At 51.8% G+C, this 22,088-nt stretch overlaps 2 protein-coding genes across 26 annotated transcripts in view; one reads left to right on the top strand and one right to left on the bottom strand.

Annotated features, from left to right (window-relative positions):
• The window catches only part of ANGPTL2 (angiopoietin like 2), a 34,517-nt gene extending 23,099 nt beyond the window's left edge, over nucleotides 1–11,418 (bottom strand). The window contains exon 1 of the mRNA XM_017646957.3: nucleotides 10,942–11,418. The gene's annotated coding sequence lies outside the window, so the exon portion shown is untranslated. The remainder of the gene's footprint in view (nucleotides 1–10,941) is intronic.
• The window catches only part of RALGPS1 (Ral GEF with PH domain and SH3 binding motif 1), a 270,250-nt gene that overhangs the window by 165,694 nt on the left and 82,468 nt on the right, over nucleotides 1–22,088 (top strand). The gene's annotated exons all lie outside the window — the stretch shown is intronic.

The raw sequence follows: 22,088 nt of genomic DNA, 5'->3' as shown, positions 1-22,088 counted from the left end.
CTGGTGCCTGTCTGGAACACGCCCCTCACTTTCCTCAGTTTGCTCCCTTACCTCTTTCAGGTCTTTCCTGAAATCACCATCTTCCCAGTGAGGCCCTCCCTGCTTATTTAACATTGTAACCTCACCACCTTGCCCCTGCAGAGTCCTTATCATCATCAGACATCTGTACCCCACTCCTATGAATGGAGGTGTCTATTTTGGTCACTGCCACATTCACAGTACCAAGCACATGTCCTGGAATACACAGGGGCTCAATAAATATTTGTGGTCTGAATGAAAAGACACACCCACCAACAGTGATCATGCAGTGGAAAGTGCCATGAAGAGGATGTAGCGGGCAGGGCCAGGGGAGCCCATGGCAAGCGACTGCCTGGGGGGCAGCTGCGCAGAAAGAGGCCGTGGATTACATTTGTCAATTACATTCACAATATCCGTTTACCGGGTGCCTGCTCTGTCTCTGCTTCTGCACTAAACATTTGCAAGCGTTTTCCACTTTATTGAATTCTCACAATGTTTTTATAAGGTAGATACTGTTATTTTCCATTTTATAAATGAGGAGATTGAAACTCAGAGAGGCTAAGCGACTAGCCTAAGATCACACAGCCAGATGTTAAAACCAGGCCTTGGCCCTGGTCTGATGTGCTCAAACCTTCAAACTCTTAAAACTATACAGAGATATATTTAATATGGTTTTTAGTAGTAAAAAAAGTATTAGCATCACCACTTTCTGATTTCACATTAATTTATGCTTAAATAACAACCACAGCACAAAACCTACAGGTTCTGTCTTTCCTGCTCCTTTGGGGGCTTCTGTAATGAGCACCTGTGTCCAGGCACTGCCGTGGGCCGGCTAGTGGGCAACTGCAAGACAGACAGTGCACTCCCTGGACTGGTCTGTTTCCTGCTTGAAGGAGAAAGCCAAGCGTGGTTTCAATGGCCAGCTCAGGCCAGCTCTGCCCTTTTGGGCCGGGAGAGAAAGGTGTTGGGGAGCCTCTGGCTTGGGCTGGGCTACGAGGTAGGGCTGCAGTGACGTTAGTGGAAACCAGGCTGAGTTTGTGAGTGTTTGCCTGGTTTCCAAGCCGCCAGCAGCCACGCCTGACCCAGAACAATGGGGAGGAGCACCTCCGGCCAGGGCAGGCCTGCCAGCACTGCCTCCCCACAGGACGCTCACCTGGGGCGGCTGGTGACAAATGCCTCTCCCTGCCAGCCGGTGCCGGTGCCCATGCTGATGCTGGTGAGGGACCCAGCCTTGGCCAAGAAACTGCCGGAGGCCCAAGGAGGCATCTTGGCTCCAGGAAAGGGTTGGCTTCCAAACCTTCCCAGGCCTCAAGACCTGGCAGGGTGGCACCGCTTGCCATTGAGGTCTGTCCCTGCCCAGGTGTGGGCTCTCGCGGCTTCCTGGGCAGAGCTCTGTGCCTTTAGACTTGAGATCCTGAAGGCTGAGCCCCCTCTGTGAATTAGGGTGATCCAACCCATCTTGCACATTAGCCAAGGAACGTGGAAGTGCCTCCGAAACGAGAGGTGGGGATAACATGCTAGCGGTAGCCAAGCCAGGGTGACAGGAGTGCTGTCGATGCGCAGGCAGCGTGTCCAGGCCTTCACATCACCCAGAGGAGACGCCTCGATTAATTATCCCATTTCCCAGAGGAGGAGCTTGCTCCATGTCACAGAGCTGGGCTCTGGCCAGGAGGTCCGTCAGGCCTCACGTCCCAGCCCTGAAGCAGGCTGCTGATTAGACCGCATCCTCACTGGCTTGGTGTCCCTAGCATCTCACACAGCGCTGGGCAGACTGGGAGGCAAGAGACACAAATGCAGTCAGAGACTACGCCATCTTTAAAGAGCTTTTCTTGTGATTGTTCAGTTAAAAAGATGACCTGTCTTGACAGTGACCACTCGTACACAAGGCCCTTTGCGTACACGTTATCTCATGTAATCATTACAACGCGCAGAGTAATTAGTAGTAGTAGGCTGTTTTGAGGGCTAGGAAACTGAGGCTTGAAAGATGTCAAGTATGTTGGCCAAGGTGGCATGGCTGGTGGTGTGACCCAGCTTGAAGCTGCACAATTGTGGACCTTACTGTTCCATTCCTTTGGGGCTGCGCTTAGTGGGAGTGAATTGGAGCTGATTGGGTTGCAAGGAGGTAGGCAAGCAACTGTGCTGGGTGCCTGATGCCCCATCGTGGGTAATACAGCGAGGGTGCTATTCCCCCCATGTTATATAAATGGAGACCCTGAAAGCCAGACAGGCTGAGTGACTTGCCCCGAAGCCGCGTGGCAGGTGAGAGGCAGAGTCGATCCAGCCTAGCGCTTGGGTCAGCCGGACGCCAAGGGCTGTTCTCTCGGCACTGCCTTAGCCTTGGAGTCATTTATTTTCCTTAAAGATTCCAACCCCCCTCCTCCACTTCTTGCTAGTTTGGCAGTTCTTAATGGGCAGTAATGAGTTTGTTTACTTTTGCTCTCTTGATATTTATTCAGCTAATTGCATCTCAACAGAAATAACCCCCAGCATTCTAGCCATTTTAGGCCTGGAGAACTCAACTGCAATCAGTGATGCTCCTCAGCTTCTTCCCATGACCAACAAAGAAAAGCAAATCCAACTGTTTTCCTTGGCTTTGAAATAAAAATAAAAATGATTCTTGAAATTGCTTTTCCACATTGTATTGTGAGGAGTTTCCATTAGGCATGGGCTTCCCTCCCCACCAGCGGGGCTGGTGTGACCGAGCCACATGGTGGCCTCCGCGCACTGGGAGGCAGCCTCCCCTGGGCTTGGGTCCCACCCAGCCGCTGGTGGGCAGCTTTGAGCGTCCCTGCTTGGCCTTGTGCGGTGGGGCCACACACTGTATGTCCATGTTCCACTCAGCACCCCAGCATTGCAGCTCAGGCTCGGGGCCACTGTGTGGGAAGAATCGTTTTTATAAGAGGGGGCTGTGTGTCCTGTCCTGTGGCTGATGCTGGGGGTACCCCTGCCCTGGGGGTACTCTTGTGAATTCTCACCCCAAAAGTGAGGAATGTGAACATTTCAAATACTGAAAATAGTATGACTACAGCCAATTATTACTATGACCCAAATACTTTATATACATTATCATCCTTAATCTTCCCCAAAGCCCTGCAAGGGAAGCCTTGGTATTTCAGGGCTGCCGTGCATGGTGACCCAAGTTGTGCACTGTGCAACTCTAGGGAACACAATTCACAGTCATTGTCTTTGTAGTTTTGTGTATTTATATTACAGAGATTTTCTGATTACTAAAAAGAGACTTTTAAGGCTAATAGCAGGGCTGACTATCCTGATTTGCAGGTGAAGAAACTGTTGAGATTTGAAGACCATGAGTCATTTTGCCCAAAGTCACCATATTACTAAGTAGCAGAGCTAGTGACGGAACCCCCAAATAGGCTGTGCTGAAAGTACAGAAACGAAAGTGCCAAAGTGACAGGAAACTTAAAAGAGATCGTTCTCTCCCCTTCCCCACAGGCAGGGGGGGAACAGGAGAGATCCGGGGCTCCCCAGCACTGCTGACCCCATTGAAACCCCCGAGTGGCACCCGGCCCTCAGAGTGGGGTTCCGTCATCATTCCCGGTTGTTATCCTGCCAGAAGCGCTCACAGAACCCACTCCCCGCTCCCCAGCCTGCCCCGCCCCATCCTTCTGTGATCACAGGTGAAGTCCAGGTACTATCCAGGCTGGGGCATTGCAGGAGGCCGACCAGTGGGCCTCTGCCAAGTCCATGAGGGGATCTGGAGCGCCATCTGGCCCCGCATGTGCCTGGCTGGCCCCTGAAGTGTGGGTTCTGGGGAACGAGGAACCTGAGCTGTGCTTGAGTGAGTCTGATGGACCTGAGCATGAGTCATGATTGGTAAGCCAACATTAGGTCAGAAAAGAGAAAGACTACAACTTGGAAGTTGATAAGCAGTATTTCCTACTAAAGCTAGTTGAGATGTGTGGTGTGTGCCAGAGGGGTGGTACCCAAACCAATTGGTAATCCAGGATTGGTAGGAAGGATCCAAATAAAGGAAAATTCCAGAAGAAAAGGCCCTAGAGGGCCCAGCTGACAATATGATCAGTAGTACAGATAACAGCTGTCATGTGTTTGTTGTGAACTTACTGTGTGCCCAGCTGTGCTCTGTCTCTTTGGCACTTACAACCCTATGAATAGGGTACCATATAACCTAGTTGGCTAATAGCACCCCCTTTAACTCTCAGAAGTATCCTGATTGGATAACAAATTGTATGGTTCCCTCACCTAAAAGAAGAATATTATTATCTGTATTTTGCAATAGAGGAAACCCGGGTCCAGAAAGGTTAGGTCACCTGCCTAAGGTCCCTTGGAGTAGATATTAGGATTGGGACTGTCCACTGCAAGGTCTATGCTCTTACTTCCATCAAGATTGTCTCTCCAGCCAGTACGAGTAAAAGGTGCCTGTGTCTGCTTACTGGCCAGGATGCAGATTGCTTTTTAGTCTCTGTTGACTGAACAGTAGAAATAGCTTTCAGGTCAGCACAAGGGTGAGTTTTGTTAGATGTTAGAGACAGCTCCTTGGTCACACAAGTGGTGAGACCCCAAATGGGCATCTAGGATGAGCGGTGGTATCCTCACCTTAGACAGCCTGGAGAAGGGACTGTGCATCATTGTGCTGAGTGATTCACGACCAGCCTGGAGGCCAGGGAGGGAACAGCCACATCTCTACCTGCCATCCCCTCCCAGCTAGGATCCTGTGAATCATTTCCCACCATGTGGGCACCCAGGGGGTCTGGAGCCAATTCCCAGACCCTGCCCGCTCAGCTCTTATAAGACCTTCAAATGAGCCATTTGTTCATCCATCGGCCTTCCGTCCATTCAGCCTTCCCAGCCAGTTGCCATCGTGCATTGCTGTGGTCTGCATACAGCCTTCTCATGGGTGATGGGAACACAGGCATGAGCCAGAGAAGTAGGTAGTGTGGGATCAGACACTGCTTGGAGGAGTGGCAGTGAGGCCTGGAAGCCCCGGGCTCTTGTGCTCCTGCCACTGGAGAGTTGGTGGCTCCTGGGAAGGGCTGAGTTCACGGAGGAGGCGGGCTGTGGTCATACTGTGAGATCACAGGGTGACGGAGGATGTGGTTGGGCAGTGGGGAGCTGAGTGCCTTTGCCAGGGGCACAAGGATGCTGCTGTTACTCTTTCATGGTGCATTATTTGGGAACCATTTTGAGATTCCCCCAAAGCCTGTTCACAAAGCCCTCTGTGCCAGGAGCCTCAGCCAACAGAGCAGAGGCGGGGCGAGTCTGCAGAAGCCATTTCAGAGCCCAGCTTCTGAGTTGGCTGCTGCATTTCCGGCAGTGGCTGGTGTGCTCTGGAGCCCTGGAACTGGGAGAGCCTCAGATGAGAGGGAGAACTGGGTAGATGGTGCTGCCCCAGGGTGGCTTCCTGGGAAATGTGGACCTTGCCAGAAGCTGCTGTTCTGGACCAGGCTGAGTGGTTGGCACCAGGGCTATCTTGGCCTGTTGGCATGGGCTCATCCCTCGAGCAGTGTGACCAGAACTTTTTGTGCCCACTTCATAGATCCCAGCAACTCTGTAAGGCAGGGGTATGATTAGCCCCATTTCACAGATGAGGAAACAGAGGTAAGGGATGAGGTCCCTTGCCCAGGGCCACAGAGCTTCCAAGTGGTGGAGCTGGGCTTGGAACCAGGACTGTCTACTCTGGAGCCAGGTTCCTTAACTGCTGGGTCCTAACCGGCCTCCCTGCCCCGGCCGCTCTCTCCCCTGCACTCCACATCCCAGGCAGCTCTAGGCCTGCCTTCCTAAAACCCGCATCTGGCAGCATCGGTGTCCTGCTTACAAACAGAGCCCATGTTGCTAAGGCTTCCTGCCTTTGCAAACACCGTTCTTTTTGCTCAGCACCTTCCTCCATGTCCGGCCTGATGCACACCTGTCTTCCTTTCTGAGCTGACCTCACGAGACCACCCCTCTGGGAAGCCATCCTTGTGCAGTGAGGTCCCCCCACCCCCAGCTCCTGGGAACTGCTGTGGCTACTTCTGTCACAGCTTTCAAGACACGGCTTGTGCCCACCTCGTGACCTACATCCAGAATGTGAGCTGCCCACCCGCAGGGTCAGGGCGATTCCTCTCTGAATACCCAAAAGCCAGGATGGCACTTGGGTTAATAAATAGGAATTGAAGGATTTCTTTCATTACATATATATCCTAGGCATTTCCCTGTGTCAGCCACTGTGCCAGGGGCCAACAGGAGCAAGGCAGGGCCCTGCCAAAGGGCCCACAGTAGTAGGTGGGGCAGAGGGCAGGCCTTCGTAACCCCGAGTGATTAGTGCCCTAATGGGGTGGCTCAGGGAGCTGGAGGGGCACCTACTCCAGCTGGGGTGGGGACCGAGGCTGGCACGACATGGGAGGGGAGTGTCCCAAAAGAGATCTTGGCTGGACAACACAGAAGGAAATAGTGTGGCACCCTGGGGTTAAGAGGCTTTTGTCTGGGTCCGAGGCTTACTTCCTTCATTCATTCACTCATTCATTCCACAGATCCCTTCTCTGCCTGACTCCAAGTGGGCACTGGAGGCTCATCTGTGACTAAGAGATACAACCTTTCCCTCATGGAGGTTGGAGTGGGGACACTCAGGTAGGATTTGGTCATTTCTGGAGCAGGCTGTGTTGTCAAGCACCTCTCAGAGGTAGAACAGAGTTCGTTCTGGACGCTTCCAAGGTGGTCTTGGGCCTGCCTCTCTGGAGGTCTAGGCAGCAGGGGAAGGCTGAGGCTCTGTGGCTTCTGGCCCCATAACAGGCTTGTTTCATCGAAGAATAGACCTAACACAATAGCTCGATTGTGAAAGGCCTGGCTCCCCCACCCTACATATTAACATTTCTGTGATTAGAATGTGTCTTTATAGTTGGTGTGTACATGTAACAACCAACATTGTGACCTTTGGCCCCCCCACCACCAAGTCTGCTATTAAATCAGTCATGTGGCTTACTGTCGATGTGGAGGAATACAGTTTTGTCTTAGAAGCTACCCTCAGAGTGAGATTCTGATGTGACCTATCTATCACCGCAGACTCCAAGCTGCCAGTGGGTGAATAACCCTTCTATTTGGGGCATTTTAAATAAATTCACAAAAAGGCATGCTATTCAATGCATTGATTCATTCTTGAGATTTCCGCATGTGTTTGTCCAGGGTGGCCGTGGGCTGGGGTAGAATAAGCCAGATCTGGGTTTGAATCCTTGCTTTTTGGCCATCTGGTGGAGAGCCCTAAGCACAAGTTCTGCATCCTCTGAGCCTTGGATTCCTTCTCTGTACAATGGGGACAGTACCACCCACCTTGCAGGACCCTTGCAGTCCCACGTCTTGACCTGTTGTCCATTTGCATGATTATTAGATTCATCTTCTGCCTCCATCCCCTGGGCCGTGGGCCTGTGAGGCAGAGCTCCTCCTCCGGCTGACTGCTGTCAGTTGAGGCCATTTCAGATGAAATGGGAAGTCAGTCAGGGAGAGGCCAGACTCTGAATGTACCTGCCCTGGGTGGGGCTGCTGTCTGTTCAGATGTAACTACCAGCTGCCACCACCCTGATGTCTCTCAGGCATTGTTCAAGTGTGGCTCAGTGTAGACTGTGAGGACCCATGGTCTGATTCTATAGCCCTCGGAGCCTCCGAGTAGGGATGTAAGAAATGCATGAATGGTGTCTTAGACACATTGGTGAACATTTGCCCAATGCTCTGCCCGCTGAGGGTGGTGCCAGAATTCTGGGACATGGGGAACAGCAGCACAGAGCACCAGGTGCGTGGGTTTCTGAAGTTACGCAGCCTGGCTTAGAATCCAGTTCCACCTCTCATTGACTGTGCTGCTACAGGCATGCTGGGTAGCTGAGGCTCGTCAGTAAGAGAAGTGGCAATAATGCCAGTTCTGTCTCAGAGGTGGGCTTTTATGACAAGCAAATGATGCAGCGGAAATGGGTAGATATGTGATTTTCAGATGGAGTGGCGCAGCATTCTATAGGACAGTGACCAAAACAGACTTGGCTGCTGGGGGCACTGGGCAGGGATGCTAACTTCGGGAAAAGGAAGTTAACTTGCTTTGAACAGGGCAGTGGAGTGACTTGGGGAAAGGCATGGACACTGGGGCCAGATTGACCAGGGTTCAAGTCCCACACAATCACAAACTGTGTGACCTTGGGCAAGATACTTAACCTCTCCGAGCCTTAGTTTTCTCATCTGTAAAAGGGGTTGTTAAAATAGAGCCTACTTCCTCAGGTTGTATTGAGGATGAAATGAGATGATGCACGTGCCTTGTTTAGCCCCATGGGTACTTAATAACTCATGTGGGATGAGGTGTGGATGGAGGAAGGACTTAGCTGCTCTGCCTGCGAGCTTATGGCAGTAGCGTGCAGTCCTCCTGGGCCATGCGCTTCACATTTTTGTCTGTTCTGCCATGACTGCCTTCACTGAGGAATAATGAATCTAATTTCCGTTCATCAGGCCTGTGAGGTTGGCCAGAGCCCCTGCTCGGCCTCGGCTGTTCAGGGAACATGGTGAGCCGCCGCCGCTCTGGGCTGGGGCAGAGAGACCCGTTGCTCCACCAGAGGCCTTGTGCTACAGAAGCAGGTATTTAACATCAGCTTTTCGGTGTGCTTCCAGGAGCTCAGGGAGCCCACTGAGGCCTCTGGGGCCCCGGAAGGGAGGCTGCTCCCTGGGTGAGAGGTGGCCAGTGTGAGGGACTTGTAGACAGGGAAGGACAAATGCTACGTGACTTCACTTACATGTGGAATCTTAAAGACAAAACAAATAAACAAACAAAATAGAGACTCATAAATACAGAGAACAGACTGGGGGTTCAGTAGGGGAGGCAGGTGAGGAGATGGGTGAAACAGGTGAAAAAGGAAAAAATTGGAATCTTTGATGTCTTGATGTGGGTGATGGTTGCATGAGTGTTTATACGTGTCAGAATCCAGTGAGCTGCATGCTAAGATTTGTTCATTTTATGTTTGTACCTCAACAAAAAAAGAAAAACAAAAGGTCCACCAGACTTGGCCACCATGGAGACAGGCTTGGTGATGGGGGTGCAGCTTGGGGGGGATCATTGCCTCCCACTGCATCCCCAGGACAGACCTGACCTCGGGGGACAGGTCCTGCTCCAGGGACCTCTTGCAGACCCCTCTCCTCACCCGCGTGGTTCTGGTGGAGAGACAGGCAGGCAGACCAGTCGAGTCCCTGTGGTGAGAGGGTGCTCTTGCTGGGCTGGTCGCCTCAGCTGCTCCTGGGGTGCTTCGGGCAGTACGTTTGCACGCCTCCTAAATGTGGGCTTCCAGGTCCCAGACAAGCTCAGACATAAGCCCCCCCTCCGGCTCCTGCGCAGCCCCCCCGGTGTGGGTGGCAGTGGCAGCCGCAGCATTGGCCTGGCCTTGTGGGGACTGTGACAGCCCTAGCAGGATGTATCCAGGGCAGAAAGTGTCCAGGTCTCTTCTCCTCCCTCTCTGCAGTCCTGGTTGTTGTGGTTCATGCTACTCCGTGACTAACATTGTCTGAGGGTTTGCCGCACACCAGACACTGAACTAAGGCCTCCTGGGGCAGGAGCCCATGTGCTCCTCCTAGAAAGCAGTGGAATGTGGTTCGAAGTGCTGGGTTCCAGCTTGATGCTGTCACTAACTAACTGTGTGGCCTTTGGCACACCACTTAATGTCTGCCTCGGTTTCCTCACCTGTGAAATGATGATGAATAAATAGTACCTGTGTTATGTGTCCTGTGGATTCCACAAATTGGTAAACATCTTGCTCAGGCTAATTGCAATGTAAGTGTTAGCTATTACTAAGGGATGGGCACTATTACTGTCCCATTTTATAGCTAAGGAAACTGAGGCCTGGAGAGGCTTTGTGTTCTGCCAGAGTCATTTGGCTTGTAAGCAGAACAGCTGGGATTTGAACCTACCTCGTGAGCACTGCCTTACTCTGCCACAGTTTGGAAAAATACACGTGGGGAGCCTTTGGCCAGCTTCGGAAGTGGCATTCTCAGCTTTCCTCAGAGCCGCAGTGAAAGGAGGTCCTTTTCCAAGTAACTGAACTGGCCTCTGGGAGCTCTCATGATCCCACAGCAGAGGCGATAGCTGCTGACCCGTGACACACATATCGCAGAAGGAGAAGGGAGGGATCAGTGAGGAATTTCTGTTTGGAAATGTTATCTAATGCTGAGCCCTTTCAAGGGACTGGGAATGTGGAGCCCGGCTGTCCCCCCTGCCGGGTGCTGGGGAGCCTCGTCCTCCCCTGTTGCCCTGGCATGTACAGCCTATAGGAGACCTGGGGCGCCTTCCAGGGCTGGGAGGGGTCAGGTGTCCTGGGACCTGCAGGGAGAGCCAGGCAGCCCTTCGCCCCGAGTCACGGTGCCGGAGACATCTGGCTGCTGTGTCCCTCTGGCCCTGGACCCCTGTGCTCCTCTCCTCCCCAGCCGCCCACCTCAGCCAGGATCCCCGGCTCTCGGCTTGCTCAGGATAGGTTGCTTTTGCTTTCGCCTCGGCACAGTCTCTAGCTAGGGTGCCTAGGAACCCAAACCTGAAATACGACTTCTGGGTCCTTGGGCCACGGCTGCCGCCAGCTACTCCTCTGGGTTGCTGTCCCCCTCAGGCACACACCTACACACAGGCACACGCCTACACTCAGGCACATGCCCCGGCTGTGGAGCCGTGCCCCAGAGCCGCCTGCCTTCACCCCAAAGGCTCTTTGTCTGAAGGAGAGTAGGGCTTAACGATGAGGTCCTCAAAACCCCAGCCCACAGTCCCACACCCCCGAGCACACCCTCTGCCCAAGTGTACAGGTCCTGCCCTGGCAGACGCCTTGTTGGGCTCCAGGGAGCCACCCCCTCTGGGGTCCAGCTCACCCCTCACAGACAGAGGGGTCAGAGTTCTTGAACCCTGGACGTGGGACCAGCTGCTGCCCCTCGCCCCTGTCCCGCAGTGCTTCAGGGCTGGCCCCTTACCTCTTCTCTCCTGCTCGGCTCCCAGGGCCACTCCTCACAGGCTTCACCCCGGCTGTCAGCAGGGCAGCCCGTCCATGGCCTGCAGGCGGGGTCCCCGAGTTGCCTCCCTGGCCTCTGCTTGCTCTGCTCTGCCTCCACAGAGGGCTCTAGCCGTGGATGGGGCGGGGGCTGCCCGCGGGTCCTGCCAGGGCTGCTCACAACCTGTCTCCTCGCCCCGCCGGGGCCCGGGGCTGCCTCAGTGCCATGCTCTGCAGGTCGGGACGCAGGCAGCTGGGCTTAGGGCTCGGGGTCCATCCTCAGGCCGTCTGCAGCAGCCTCATTTGAACTCCCAACTCCTTTGTGGAGCCTTTACATGCTGCCGGAGGAAACTGTGAGCACAGCCTGACCCTGGTTGGCTGCAGGCACTTCTCTCCACCCACCAGTGCAAGAGGATCCCCCAGGCCCCAGAAAGGCTCCGGGCCTCCCCTCAGCCCAGACAGAGGCGGGCCGCCCGGTGATGTCACACTAGCTCCGGCCCCAGCTGGCCTGGCCCCTCCTGCCCCAGCCCGCGTTGGCGGCCTCACCGGGTCCCCTCCTTCCTTGGCATGAGCAGCCTGGCCAGCTCCGCTCCTGGCCCGCCCCTCCCAAAAGCCTGGGCAGCTCCTGGTGCGCTGTGCTGAGGCCGAGAGCTCCCATCCCCTCTGACTCAGGTAATGGGTTTAGATCTGCTCCAGCTGTGCGGGCAGCAGGGAGCCGGGCCTCCTCCTGGCTGGCTGCCTCACCCACGCACTGCCCCCCAGAACCCCAGGTGGGGCAGCCCCACACAGATGGCCAGTCCTTATCAGCTGCCCTTCTTAAAGGCCCCCCCTCTCATATCTGAACCCTGGGGAGGGAGCCCAAAGCTGTCTGCACAGAAGCCAGCAGGATCTGTGCTGGGAAGGTTGGCCAGAGGCAGTGGCTAAGGACAGTGGAAATACCATAGACTGGGGGTAGGGGCAGCACTGGGGAACCACTCCGTCACTTCCCACCCAAGTGGTCCTGGCTAGGCCACCTCACCTCTCCGGGCATCCCTTCCGTGCATCAGTAAATGAGCTGAGACTAGTAATCTGCCTCCAAGCCCTGAGCTGAGGATTCTGTGAGGTCATGCGGGAAAGGGCTTGGCACTGGGAGAGTCACCTCAGCGGCCTGGACGCAGACCTCCGGAGTTCGGTGGGCCAGGGGTGCGCTCCCAGAACCTCTGCTGTGACCTCCATCATCCTCTTTGAGAAACAAATAATGGGGATCCACCAGAGTCCTCAGCACGGAGTCAGTCACTGATGTGGAACTTGTAAATGTTTATGGTCAGAGGAGGGGGAGAAGCAGGAAGGAGAAGCTGGCACCGGCCCCCAAAAGCAGGTAATTCTGCAGACTCAGCACCAGCAGGCAGAGAGGGAGAATGGCAGGTGCCAGGAAGCGAGCAGTGGGGTGCAGGGTTGTCCCTCTGCCCGGGCAGCAGGTGAATATTGGTGGTGGCTCTTCTTTCCTTTAAAAAAAAATTAGTGATGGTGGTGCTGGTGGTGATGACGTTTGGGTACAAACTGGGAGAGAAGCTTCAGTGGGGTCTCCCTACCCCTGGGCCCAGTGAATTGTGCTGCTGGTCCCTGGGTGAGCGGGTGCACCCTGGTCCTTCCGCCCCTGGGTCACCACTCCTGTCGGTACAGAGAGCAGACTTTCCTTCTTGCTTCAGCTTCTCCCACCGCCTTGAACTTGCTCCCTTCCCGTCTGTCAGTCCTGTCCGTTTTTAGGTGAGTCTTTGCCGGAAGACCCCAGTATCTTACAGCTCACTTCAGCCAGACAGGACTGGACAGAAATCCACCACACATCTGCTGTGGGGGTGAAGACGCCTTCCCAGTCTGTGGGTTCTCCAGAGGGCCTGGAGGGCCCCGGGGGCCCCAGTGGAGCCACGTGAGGTGGGGCTGTGGTGGGCTGGGGGCTCAGGATCAGCAAGAGCACACAGGCTAGAGCTGGATTCTTCTCCCTGAGCTGCTCACCGCTTCTCCTTTCCCTTGACAGCCTGGAGGCTGGCATATTTTCTTCTTTTCATCTCCAGGATGTGTTCACAGTGCACAACCTGGGCACCTGCTCTGAGCTAACCCCAGGAAGCCAAAGTCCCTGACTCACAGACTTCGCAGTCAGAAAGGAGACAGACAGATGGACTGGGGCGCATAAGGCGTGCTGGGCACTGAAGGAACATCTAAGCAGGGGGCCTGGTTACACTGGGGTGGGGCAGTCAGGGCAGGCTCCTGGGGGAAGTGGGGCTTCAGCTGGAACCTGAAGGACAGGTAGGAATTAGAGGCCGTGAGGTTGGAGAGAGGATGAACGGGGCAGAGACAATACTGTGTAAAGACCATGTGGCAGACCTTTATAGACAATACTGTGTAAAGACCTTTCAAAGATGGCCCAGCAATATCTCCCAGTTCACAGTGAGACCTTGACATTCCTTCTATTGAGAGGTAGAGTCTCTACCACCTAGCCTGGAAGCTGGGTGAGTTTGTGACTTGCTTATAGCCAGTAGAATGCAGTGAAGTGACATGACCTGACTTCCAAGGCCGAGTGACATCAGGCAGTGCAGTCCCTGCCTTCTTCACTGGGACTCTCCCTTTTGGAGCCCTGAGCCACAGTCCAGCTACCCAGAAGCTGCCATGTGGAAGCCATGCATAGGTCCCAGCTGACAGCCAGCATCCGCCCCAGACATGCGAGGCAAGATGTCTCTCGATGATTGCAACCCCTAGCCATGAGTCACCCCCAGCTAGAGAGGCTTCCTGCTGAGGCGCCGGACATCCGGGGCACAGGTAAGCCATTCTGCTGTTCCGTATCTGGGTTCCTGACCTACAGAGTCCAGGAGGACAAGAACACGGTGGTTTAAGGCTGATAAATTTTGGTGGTAATTCGTTACACGGCCGTAGTAACTGGAACAGACCCTGAGGTAAAAGCAATTGCAGGGAGTTCTTTCAAGGCGCTGAGCAAAGTGTGTCTGAGAGAAGGGGAGCAGGGCAGGAGGTGAGCCTTGTTAGAGGTGGAAGTTTATCCCAAGGACACTCGGCAGCCTCTGAAAGATTTTAAGCAAGAGAGTGTCCTGACTTGCTTTTATTTTTAAAAGGCCTCATTAGTTGTTGAGTGGAGACTGGAGTGATAAGAGCTGCAAACAAGGCATCTGGAGCAAATAGGAGATGGTTGTAGCCATCCAGGTGAGATAAGAAATTAGAGACAGTGGGACCCCTGGGTCGCAGAGGGAGGGGCGGTGCCCAGGACTTCCTCTCCCTCTGGAAGTAGGTGCAGCCCAAGTGCTTTGATTACTAGAACAAATTTGCTTTCATAATTCAACGGTCCTAGGATCCCATCAAGTAGTGGAGGAACACTGGAGTGGTGTTGTCCTGTCCACCTCTGCACAACCCCTGCCCCTCTGGTGGCCTTGGGGGATGAGTATGCTGCTGGGGAAGTTGAGCCATGGAGTGAAATTCTAGGTCTACCACTCAGTAGCTCTGAGCCTCACTGTCCTCATCTGTAAAATGGAGATGATTTATCTCATAGGGCTGTTGAAAAAATTAAATATGACATGACACATTAAGGGTAAGACACACTGGCTAGTACACAGTACATGCTCAACAAATGTTGGCTCTAGTACCTTTTGTCGCCTCCTGCACTGGGCTGTGAGTTTCCTGAGTCCTGGGGCGTATGCAGGCCGTGTAGAGCTCTCCTTTGGTACGGCCTCATGCAGCAGAGCAAAAAAACGTGGCTAACTGGGGGAGGGTGAAGAGTTGTGGCTCAGGGCCTGTCAGGTGGGCTCAAATCCCACCTCTGTCATTAACTGGGGCAACTTTCTTATCCTCTCTCAAACTCTGTTTCTGCATTTCAAAAGAGTGAACGATAATGCTCTTCAGGGTTAGTGTGAGGGTTGAGAAAGCTAATGCACCTTAAGTGCTCAGCACAATGCCTGGCACTCAGCCAGCAGTTGCTCGGGAAATGTGTGCCCCTCTCTGCTCCCAGCTTCCTCCCCACATTACCCAGAACATCCTCATCAAACTTCTCTCTTGATGGCTCCTGCATCTCAGCATCCCCCTGACATCCTACCTTGAAGAACACCATTCCTACATTTCCACCTGCCTGTTGAATCAAAGCATCATGTGACTAAGGCAATTAAGCAGAAGGGAATCGTCATTTTTCTTTTTATTATTCTTATCAGGGTCAAATATGTGTGATGTTTACATGATGGCAGAATAAAAAAAAATCTTAATTATGTCCCATAATTTGTATAAATGATTTCATGTCTTATCACATTTCTGACATGTATGATTTTTTCTTCTGTTGGGAATATTGGGATACTTGACTGAGATACCATGTATGTGGTGGTGGGCAGTGCATGGATAATGTATGTTACAGAGGTAGGTGTTTGCCAGAGGGCTTTGCTGTATCTTGCAACATCAGAGTCTCACTGGCATCTTAAGCTTCACATATCACAAACCGCCTTTTTTTTTTTTTCCTTCAGCATTTAAAAAATACCTTTCCATTGTTTTCTGGCCTATGTGGTTTCTGATGAGAAGTCAGTTCTCTTCCTTATTATTCCTGTGTACATAGTGGGTCTTTTCCCCTCTAACTTCTTTCAAGATTTCTTTTTTCCTTTGATTTTTAGCAATTTGACTGAGGTGTCAATAGGTGTGGTTTTCTTTGTATTTATCCTACATGGAGTTTACTGAACTTCTTGGATCTATGAGTTGATCTTTTTCACTAAATTTGGGATTCTGTATGGCAGTTTTTGGCTATTATCCCTTCAGATACTTCTTCATAATTCTCTCTCTCCTCTTCATGGTGTTGTCCCACGAGTCACTATTTACTTATTTTTCTTTTTTTTTTCTCTGTATGCTTCAGTTTGGATCATTTCTATTACTTTGTATTCAAGTTTGCTGATTCTTTCTTCTATAGTATCTAATCTGCTATTAATTTCATACAAAGTATGTTTTATATCAGGTACTGTGTCTTCTGGTCCTAGAATGTCCACTTGGTCTATTTTTATAGGTACCATTTCTCTTCTGAGATTCTCTATCCACTCATTTATTCTATCCTTCATTTCCTAAAAATCCTGTACATATTTATAACAGTCATTTAAAAGTCCTTGTTTACTAATTCCAACATCTGGGTCATCAGTAGGTTTGATTTTATTGATTATGATTTCTTTTGATCATGAATCACATTTTCTTGCTTCTTCACATGTCTGTAATTTTTAAATTATATTCTGGACATTTTGAATAATACATTGAAAAGACTATATTTTATTGTCTTCCTCTAAAGAATGTTGTTTTGTTTCAGCAGGCATTTAAATTACCAGCATATCCTCTTGATCTTGTGGAAGCTTGGTTTTTAGGTTTTGTTCAAGTAGGTTTATTTTGGTTTTGTCCATAGTCCAAGGGTATTATCCTTATTCCTGGGCTTACTTGTAAGGCATGGCCTTTCTGGGATTAAATCAAAAGCTTTAAGTATTTGCTAAGTCTCTTTAACTTGGCAGAACTTGAAATCTGAACTCCCTCTTTCAGGGAGCTGCTGGACTCTCTGACTCCCAGCTACTACTTTCTTTTGAGATCCTTGGAGTCTCTCTCTATGTATACAATTTAAGGGTTAACTAAAGATGTGAGGGGAGTTTGTACTGTAATTTTGAACTTCCCATGCTGTGCGTCTTTCCTTTCTGGCATTTTCCCCTTCAATTTCCATTCTCAATGTCCAACCTCTTTCTCTTCTTCTCAGCCAGTAATACTGCAGTATGCTGTGTACGTTCTGTTCTCTTGTGCATCACCACAAACTGGGAAGTACCCTAGTGCACCTCCAGTATTTCAGGGACCATGTCTTCTCCAGTTTCGGTTGCTTTGGGTTGTTCTCAAGTGCTTTCCAGCAGTTGTTTTTTGCATATTGTTCAGATTTCACCATTGTTACTGACCAGAAGTTTAGTTCAATACAATCTACTCCTTTATTTCAGGAACCGAAACTCCCCACATCCCAGTTGAATTTGTTTTCTCCTTCAAACATTTCCCCTGCTGCTCTCGTGCCCACCATAAACGTAGCCAGTGGGTTGGTGATTCTTAGTTCAGTTCTTTGCCCTCCCTGCTCTTAGCCATGGTCTGTTGGGAAATATTAGCCCCAGTAGTTCATAGATTGGATCATCTACCTGGGCACTAGAAGATGAAAAAAATGTATGTTGTCCCCACAAGCCTTGTTAGAGCCCCTTATGTAGCTACCTGTGATGTGCTAGGCACCAAGTTCAACATTTTATAGGTATCATTTTTCTGTCTTCTCAAAGCTGCTGAGAGAAGTATTACTATTCTCTTCTAGTAACTGAGACTGAGCAGAGTGAAGGTCCTTGTACCAGAGCGCACAGCAAGGGAGTATTGGCCCTGGGACCAAGACCTATATCAAAGCTCGCAGGGACACAGTTGTCCTGAAAACCAGTTAGGTGTACTCCTTCCGTTCTGTCACTTTTTCTTGTTTTAAGATCTCTAAAATCAGGATGCATTTTAAAGTTAATAGTATATCAGGGTTTAATTGGCAGCATGTTTTCTTTTTTACTAGAACATGATACATTTAACAGTTGATGACTCCCCAGACTCGAGGGAGTGTGTCCGTTTTAGTGATGAAGTCTCCTTTAGTGATGAGGGGAGGTTGGCCCTTGGTTGAGGGGCAGGAAGTCAAAGCCTCTCCTCTCCTCGTCAGCTGTCTTGGAAAGGCCTCGGGGAACAGCTGAGCATCAGGAGGCCCGGGGAACTGCCAACATCTCCCTCCATCCAGATTTAATAGAACAGCTGCTTCTACACTGAGAGTGAGCCAGCCGGCCCCCTCCTGTCCTGGAGGTGCTGTGGTACAGTCCTGTGACTCGCTGCCCTGTGCCCAGCAGAGAGGCCACATGTTCCCTGGCCCTGGTGGGAAGTTGGGTTATCCTGTCCTGTCCAGTGTCACAGACGATGTCCAGGCATCATGGAAAGCCCTTTAGGACACTGTGTCTGTTGAATGCTTGCCAAACAAGGCTGTCCAAATGTCAGCACGGGGAGCATGCTCAGTCACCTGGCAGCTTTGAGAGCCTGTCCTTAGCTCCCGTACAACCCATTTCAGTCCCAACTTGTCAACCCACCTGTCAGGGCACAGAGTCGGAGCAGCACTTCTCTTCAAGTCTGGACATCACCTTACAGTCAGACACATTTTCTATTCAGTTAACAAATATTTATTAAGCCCCATCTGAGCACCAGGGTTTGGGCTCCGGGTCAATTTGCCCAAAGCCAATTTGCTGAGACTTTCAAGTTGACTGGTTTTCATTTTGTCTTCACAACAGTGTCTTCAGGAACGTGTCCTGGCCTTGTCCCTGCCCTCTCACACTGCAGCTGATGTGGGGGCCCGTCCCCAGGATGGCAGACTGGGGAGCAGAGAGGGGACAGGTCGAGGTTCAGTTTGCTGGTTTTCGTTGTATCTTATAACAAAAATGTCACAGGAAATTCCCAAAGCTGTTTAAAATCATCCCATCCTATGTAAGATTTTTTTAAATTGTCGCTTCTGCAACAATTGAAAAAAAATTTTTTTTAATTAAAAAAAAAGTTTCCTGTGTTTGACAGGATCTCTGTCCCAAACAGGAGACAAGGGCAGTTTTGTGGTCAGTGGCAGAAGAATACAACCCCTGTCGAATAGATAACTGCTGAAATTCTCGTCCCGTCCCGGGGAGCAGCCGACCTGTTGCTGACCTCTTATCTTTCCAGGGGCCCAAGGAGGCTGCTGAGAAGATAAATGAGGGCTTCTGGCAAGAGGCTGATGGAGTGTGCTTTCCAGGCACAAAGCCAGGGTGGGGTTACCAGGCAGAGGTGCTGGTGCTGGTGGGAAGTGGGCCAGTGTCACCAGAGAGGTCTGAGGGCAGCTCCTGGACTGCCTTGTTCTGGGCACTGTCCGGAGCGTCTTACTTGAAGCCTAGCGCAGAGAAACACAGTAAATGTCTGCTGAGTGCGAGCCGTCTGAACGAGCCCTCTCTGCGGCACATCCGGGGTTTCTGACCAGGTCGCGGGGTGAGGGCAGCATAGATTGTCATTCGGGAGTCTGGCTAAGAGGAGAGGGGGAAGAGAAGCAGGATAAGAAAGACAGCTGCCCTGACGTTGTGAGGCTGCATGCAGAACGCTGAAGGGCAGCCCAGGCCTGCCGCGAGGCGGCTCTGGGGCTCCCCCACCCCCCTTAACTCCGCACTCCACCCATCCGGCTCCCTGGTGCCCCTGCTCTGGCCATGCCCTCCCTGCTTCCCCAGGTGTAGGAAGGAAAGCAGTACCCGTGAGGGGCCTGTCGGGGCAGCCCACCAGGTGTGCGTGGGGTAGTGGAGGGCCGTCTGCTCGTTTTCCTGCCCGCTGCAGGTGGGTGACCGTGGTGCTCCCAGAAGCACTCCCTTTGCTCCGCTGGCAGTGCCAGTTCCCAAAGTGCTTTGGCATTTGTTACCTCCCTTGAGCTTCACAGCCGACCTGGGAGTGGGGCAGACAGTGCATATTCCCTTTAGAGGTGAGGAGAACAAGACTGTGAAAACATTATAGTTGTTGTCATCATTTGCTTAGTGTTTACTATGTGCCATTCATCGTGGGGACCCGGCCACTCATCTGACCTCACCGAATCTTCCCACACTGCTCGGAGCAGTGCTCCAGGCAGGGCCCCCGGGTGACTTCCACAGGCCCGAGGCACCCATCCTGTGAGCTCCTTCCTCCGTGAAAGATTAGAAATCATCTATCACTGCTTTGGTATGTAGACACATATGTTAATAATACATATTAAAGCATTTTATGATCCCCAAATTTCATCTTTCATTCTCATTTTAGAGGAAGTTAGAACATTTTTGTGAGTCCCTAACAGTAATTTGAGCCCCAAGCACTATGCCCGCTGTGCATAACGGACAGTTCTGCTCGACTTTGAGTCCACACTCTCTTAGCCGCAAATCCAAAATCCAGAAGCTCTAGAAAATCAGCAAGGCTTTTAATAAAAAAAATCCTCCTTGAATTGATAGGAGGTTCTGTGCATCTTTGAACTGCTTCATGTCAGTGTCCACAAGTTTCTAGGGGCACCCTGACTCCCCAGGGTCGGGGTGCTGGAGGACACATGGCCAAGGTACCGCTGCACAGCGCGGACATCGCCTGCCCACCTGCCGGGACTTGTGTGCTTGCAGGTCTGTTTGCCTCTCCTGGATTGTGACTTTTTAGACACCAGCCTGTGCTGTGTTCATCTCCTGGATGCAGATGTTCATCATTTCTCTTTCAGTTCATCATTTCCTTTTCCTTAAAGGTCCCACAGGGAGCTGCCATTCACAAATTTATAGCTGGGATCCAAACTGAGTGTGAGAAAGCCATCAGCTGGTGCCTGGAGGGCCCCTGGCATTGTCTTCCACAGCAGATAGGAGGACATTTGTGCCTGGGCCCCTGGAGGGAGAGATGGCAGACAACTTCATGGGAAACAGTAGCAGACAGCACTGCTTGACCACTTGCTGGGTGCTAAACTTTAATGTCAGTTATTTATTCCCACAACAGCTCTGTGTTAAGAACCAGCATTGTCCTTCTTTTAGAGCTAAGGCAGGTAATGTGTGGAGAGGTTAAGTAGCTTGCCCAAGAGCATACAGTGACAGGGAGAGGTGGAGCAAAGATGCAGACCCAGGCACATAGACCTCAGGCTGTGAGCACGTCTGAGCCACAGAACAGAGAGGGCACCCAGCAGAGGCTGCAGGAGCTGCTTTCCTGACACTCATGGGGAAATCAGGGGCTCACACAGTGCTGAGTCGGGAGACCTGGGGCCAGGCGATGCGGTGCCACAGAACACAGCGGCAAAGGGCCTGCCCACCGTTCCTGTGGGGGACGTCTGCTCAGTGATTCCACAGATACTTACTGAGCACCTACATGATGCCAGACACTGGGGACACAGCAGCAAATGGGACAGACACAGCCACTGGCATTTTGAAGGGTATGTCTCTTCAAGGAGGCAGATGATGAAGAGATTCCATTTCAAGGGTTAATGAACAGTTAATGGAATAGGAGAGGTGGAGGTGAGTAGGAGCCAGGAGGCTATTTGAACGGGGTGCTCAGGGAAGGCTTCTGTCAGGGAGGGTCACGTGAGCCAAGGCCCCAGTGACTGGGATGAGGCGGCCATGCCAAGGGGGCAGCGTGTGCAAAGGCCGTGGGTCAAGAACGAGTTCCTATCTGAGGAGTGGAAACACTGGCCAAGCCGGGGTCGGGGAAGTGGGAGAGCAAAGGCAGACTGGGGCACGTGCAGCAGAGGTCTCTGGAGGGTTGTAGGCAGGAAAACCATTTGCTCTGTGTTGTGTTTTCTCACTGTCCCTCTTGGTGCTGGGTAGGGAATGGTCCAAGGGAAAAAAGTGGAACTGGGAATACTGTTTAAAAACTTGGTGGAATACTGTTAGGAAACTGGGAATACCATTGGGAAATATGTCCAGGTGAAAGATGTGGGGACAGGCAGCAGGGCAGTGTTAAGATAGTAACCAGTGGCTGGGTTCAGGATAGGATTTGGAGGAAGAGCTGGCAAGAGCTTGGCATGACTCTAATAAGGTAAGGATCAAGCTGCACCATTTAGCACCTGGAAGATGTTCTTCCTGGGAGCCTTAGAAATAGTGATCCATAGGCAGAACTGTCATGTCCTGTTGGGCAGTGCACACCCGGCACAGCTGTACATGACAGCCTTGCCCAGAGCCAGCACTTACAGCCGGACCCTGTTGGGCACTGTCCTCCAGAAGTGTAGGGGAACAAATTTCAGAAGAAGCTGGAGTGAGGAGACCCGCAACCCCAGATACTCCCAGAATGAACGAGAAGGGAATTGGGCATGAGGTTGAGATGCTGAATGAGGTGATGACATCTATAAAACATGTCTGATCTGCTGTTAATGTGACCCTGGGTGTCCCCACAGGCTACAGTAGACTTAACCTACTCCTCGAACTAGCTTGTTTTCTCCTTGGATGAAATGATAGACAGATGTTCACAGAGTTAGTGTCTAGAGAAACACAGACAGGTCAATGTCTCAAGCCTGCCAGACGTTGCTTTCAGTGGAGATCCATATGTCTACGGTGCCAAACCTGGAAGGGGGAGGCAAGAACTTTGTACCTGTGGCCTTTGAAAATCAGAATGGACTGTTTC

Source organism: Manis javanica, chromosome 2 (assembly GCF_040802235.1).
Source record: "Manis javanica isolate MJ-LG chromosome 2, MJ_LKY, whole genome shotgun sequence".
Lineage (NCBI taxonomy): Eukaryota > Metazoa > Chordata > Mammalia > Pholidota > Manidae > Manis > Manis javanica.
The sequence above is the reverse complement of the archived record's forward strand: the minus strand, read 5'-3'. Positions and strand labels throughout refer to the sequence as shown.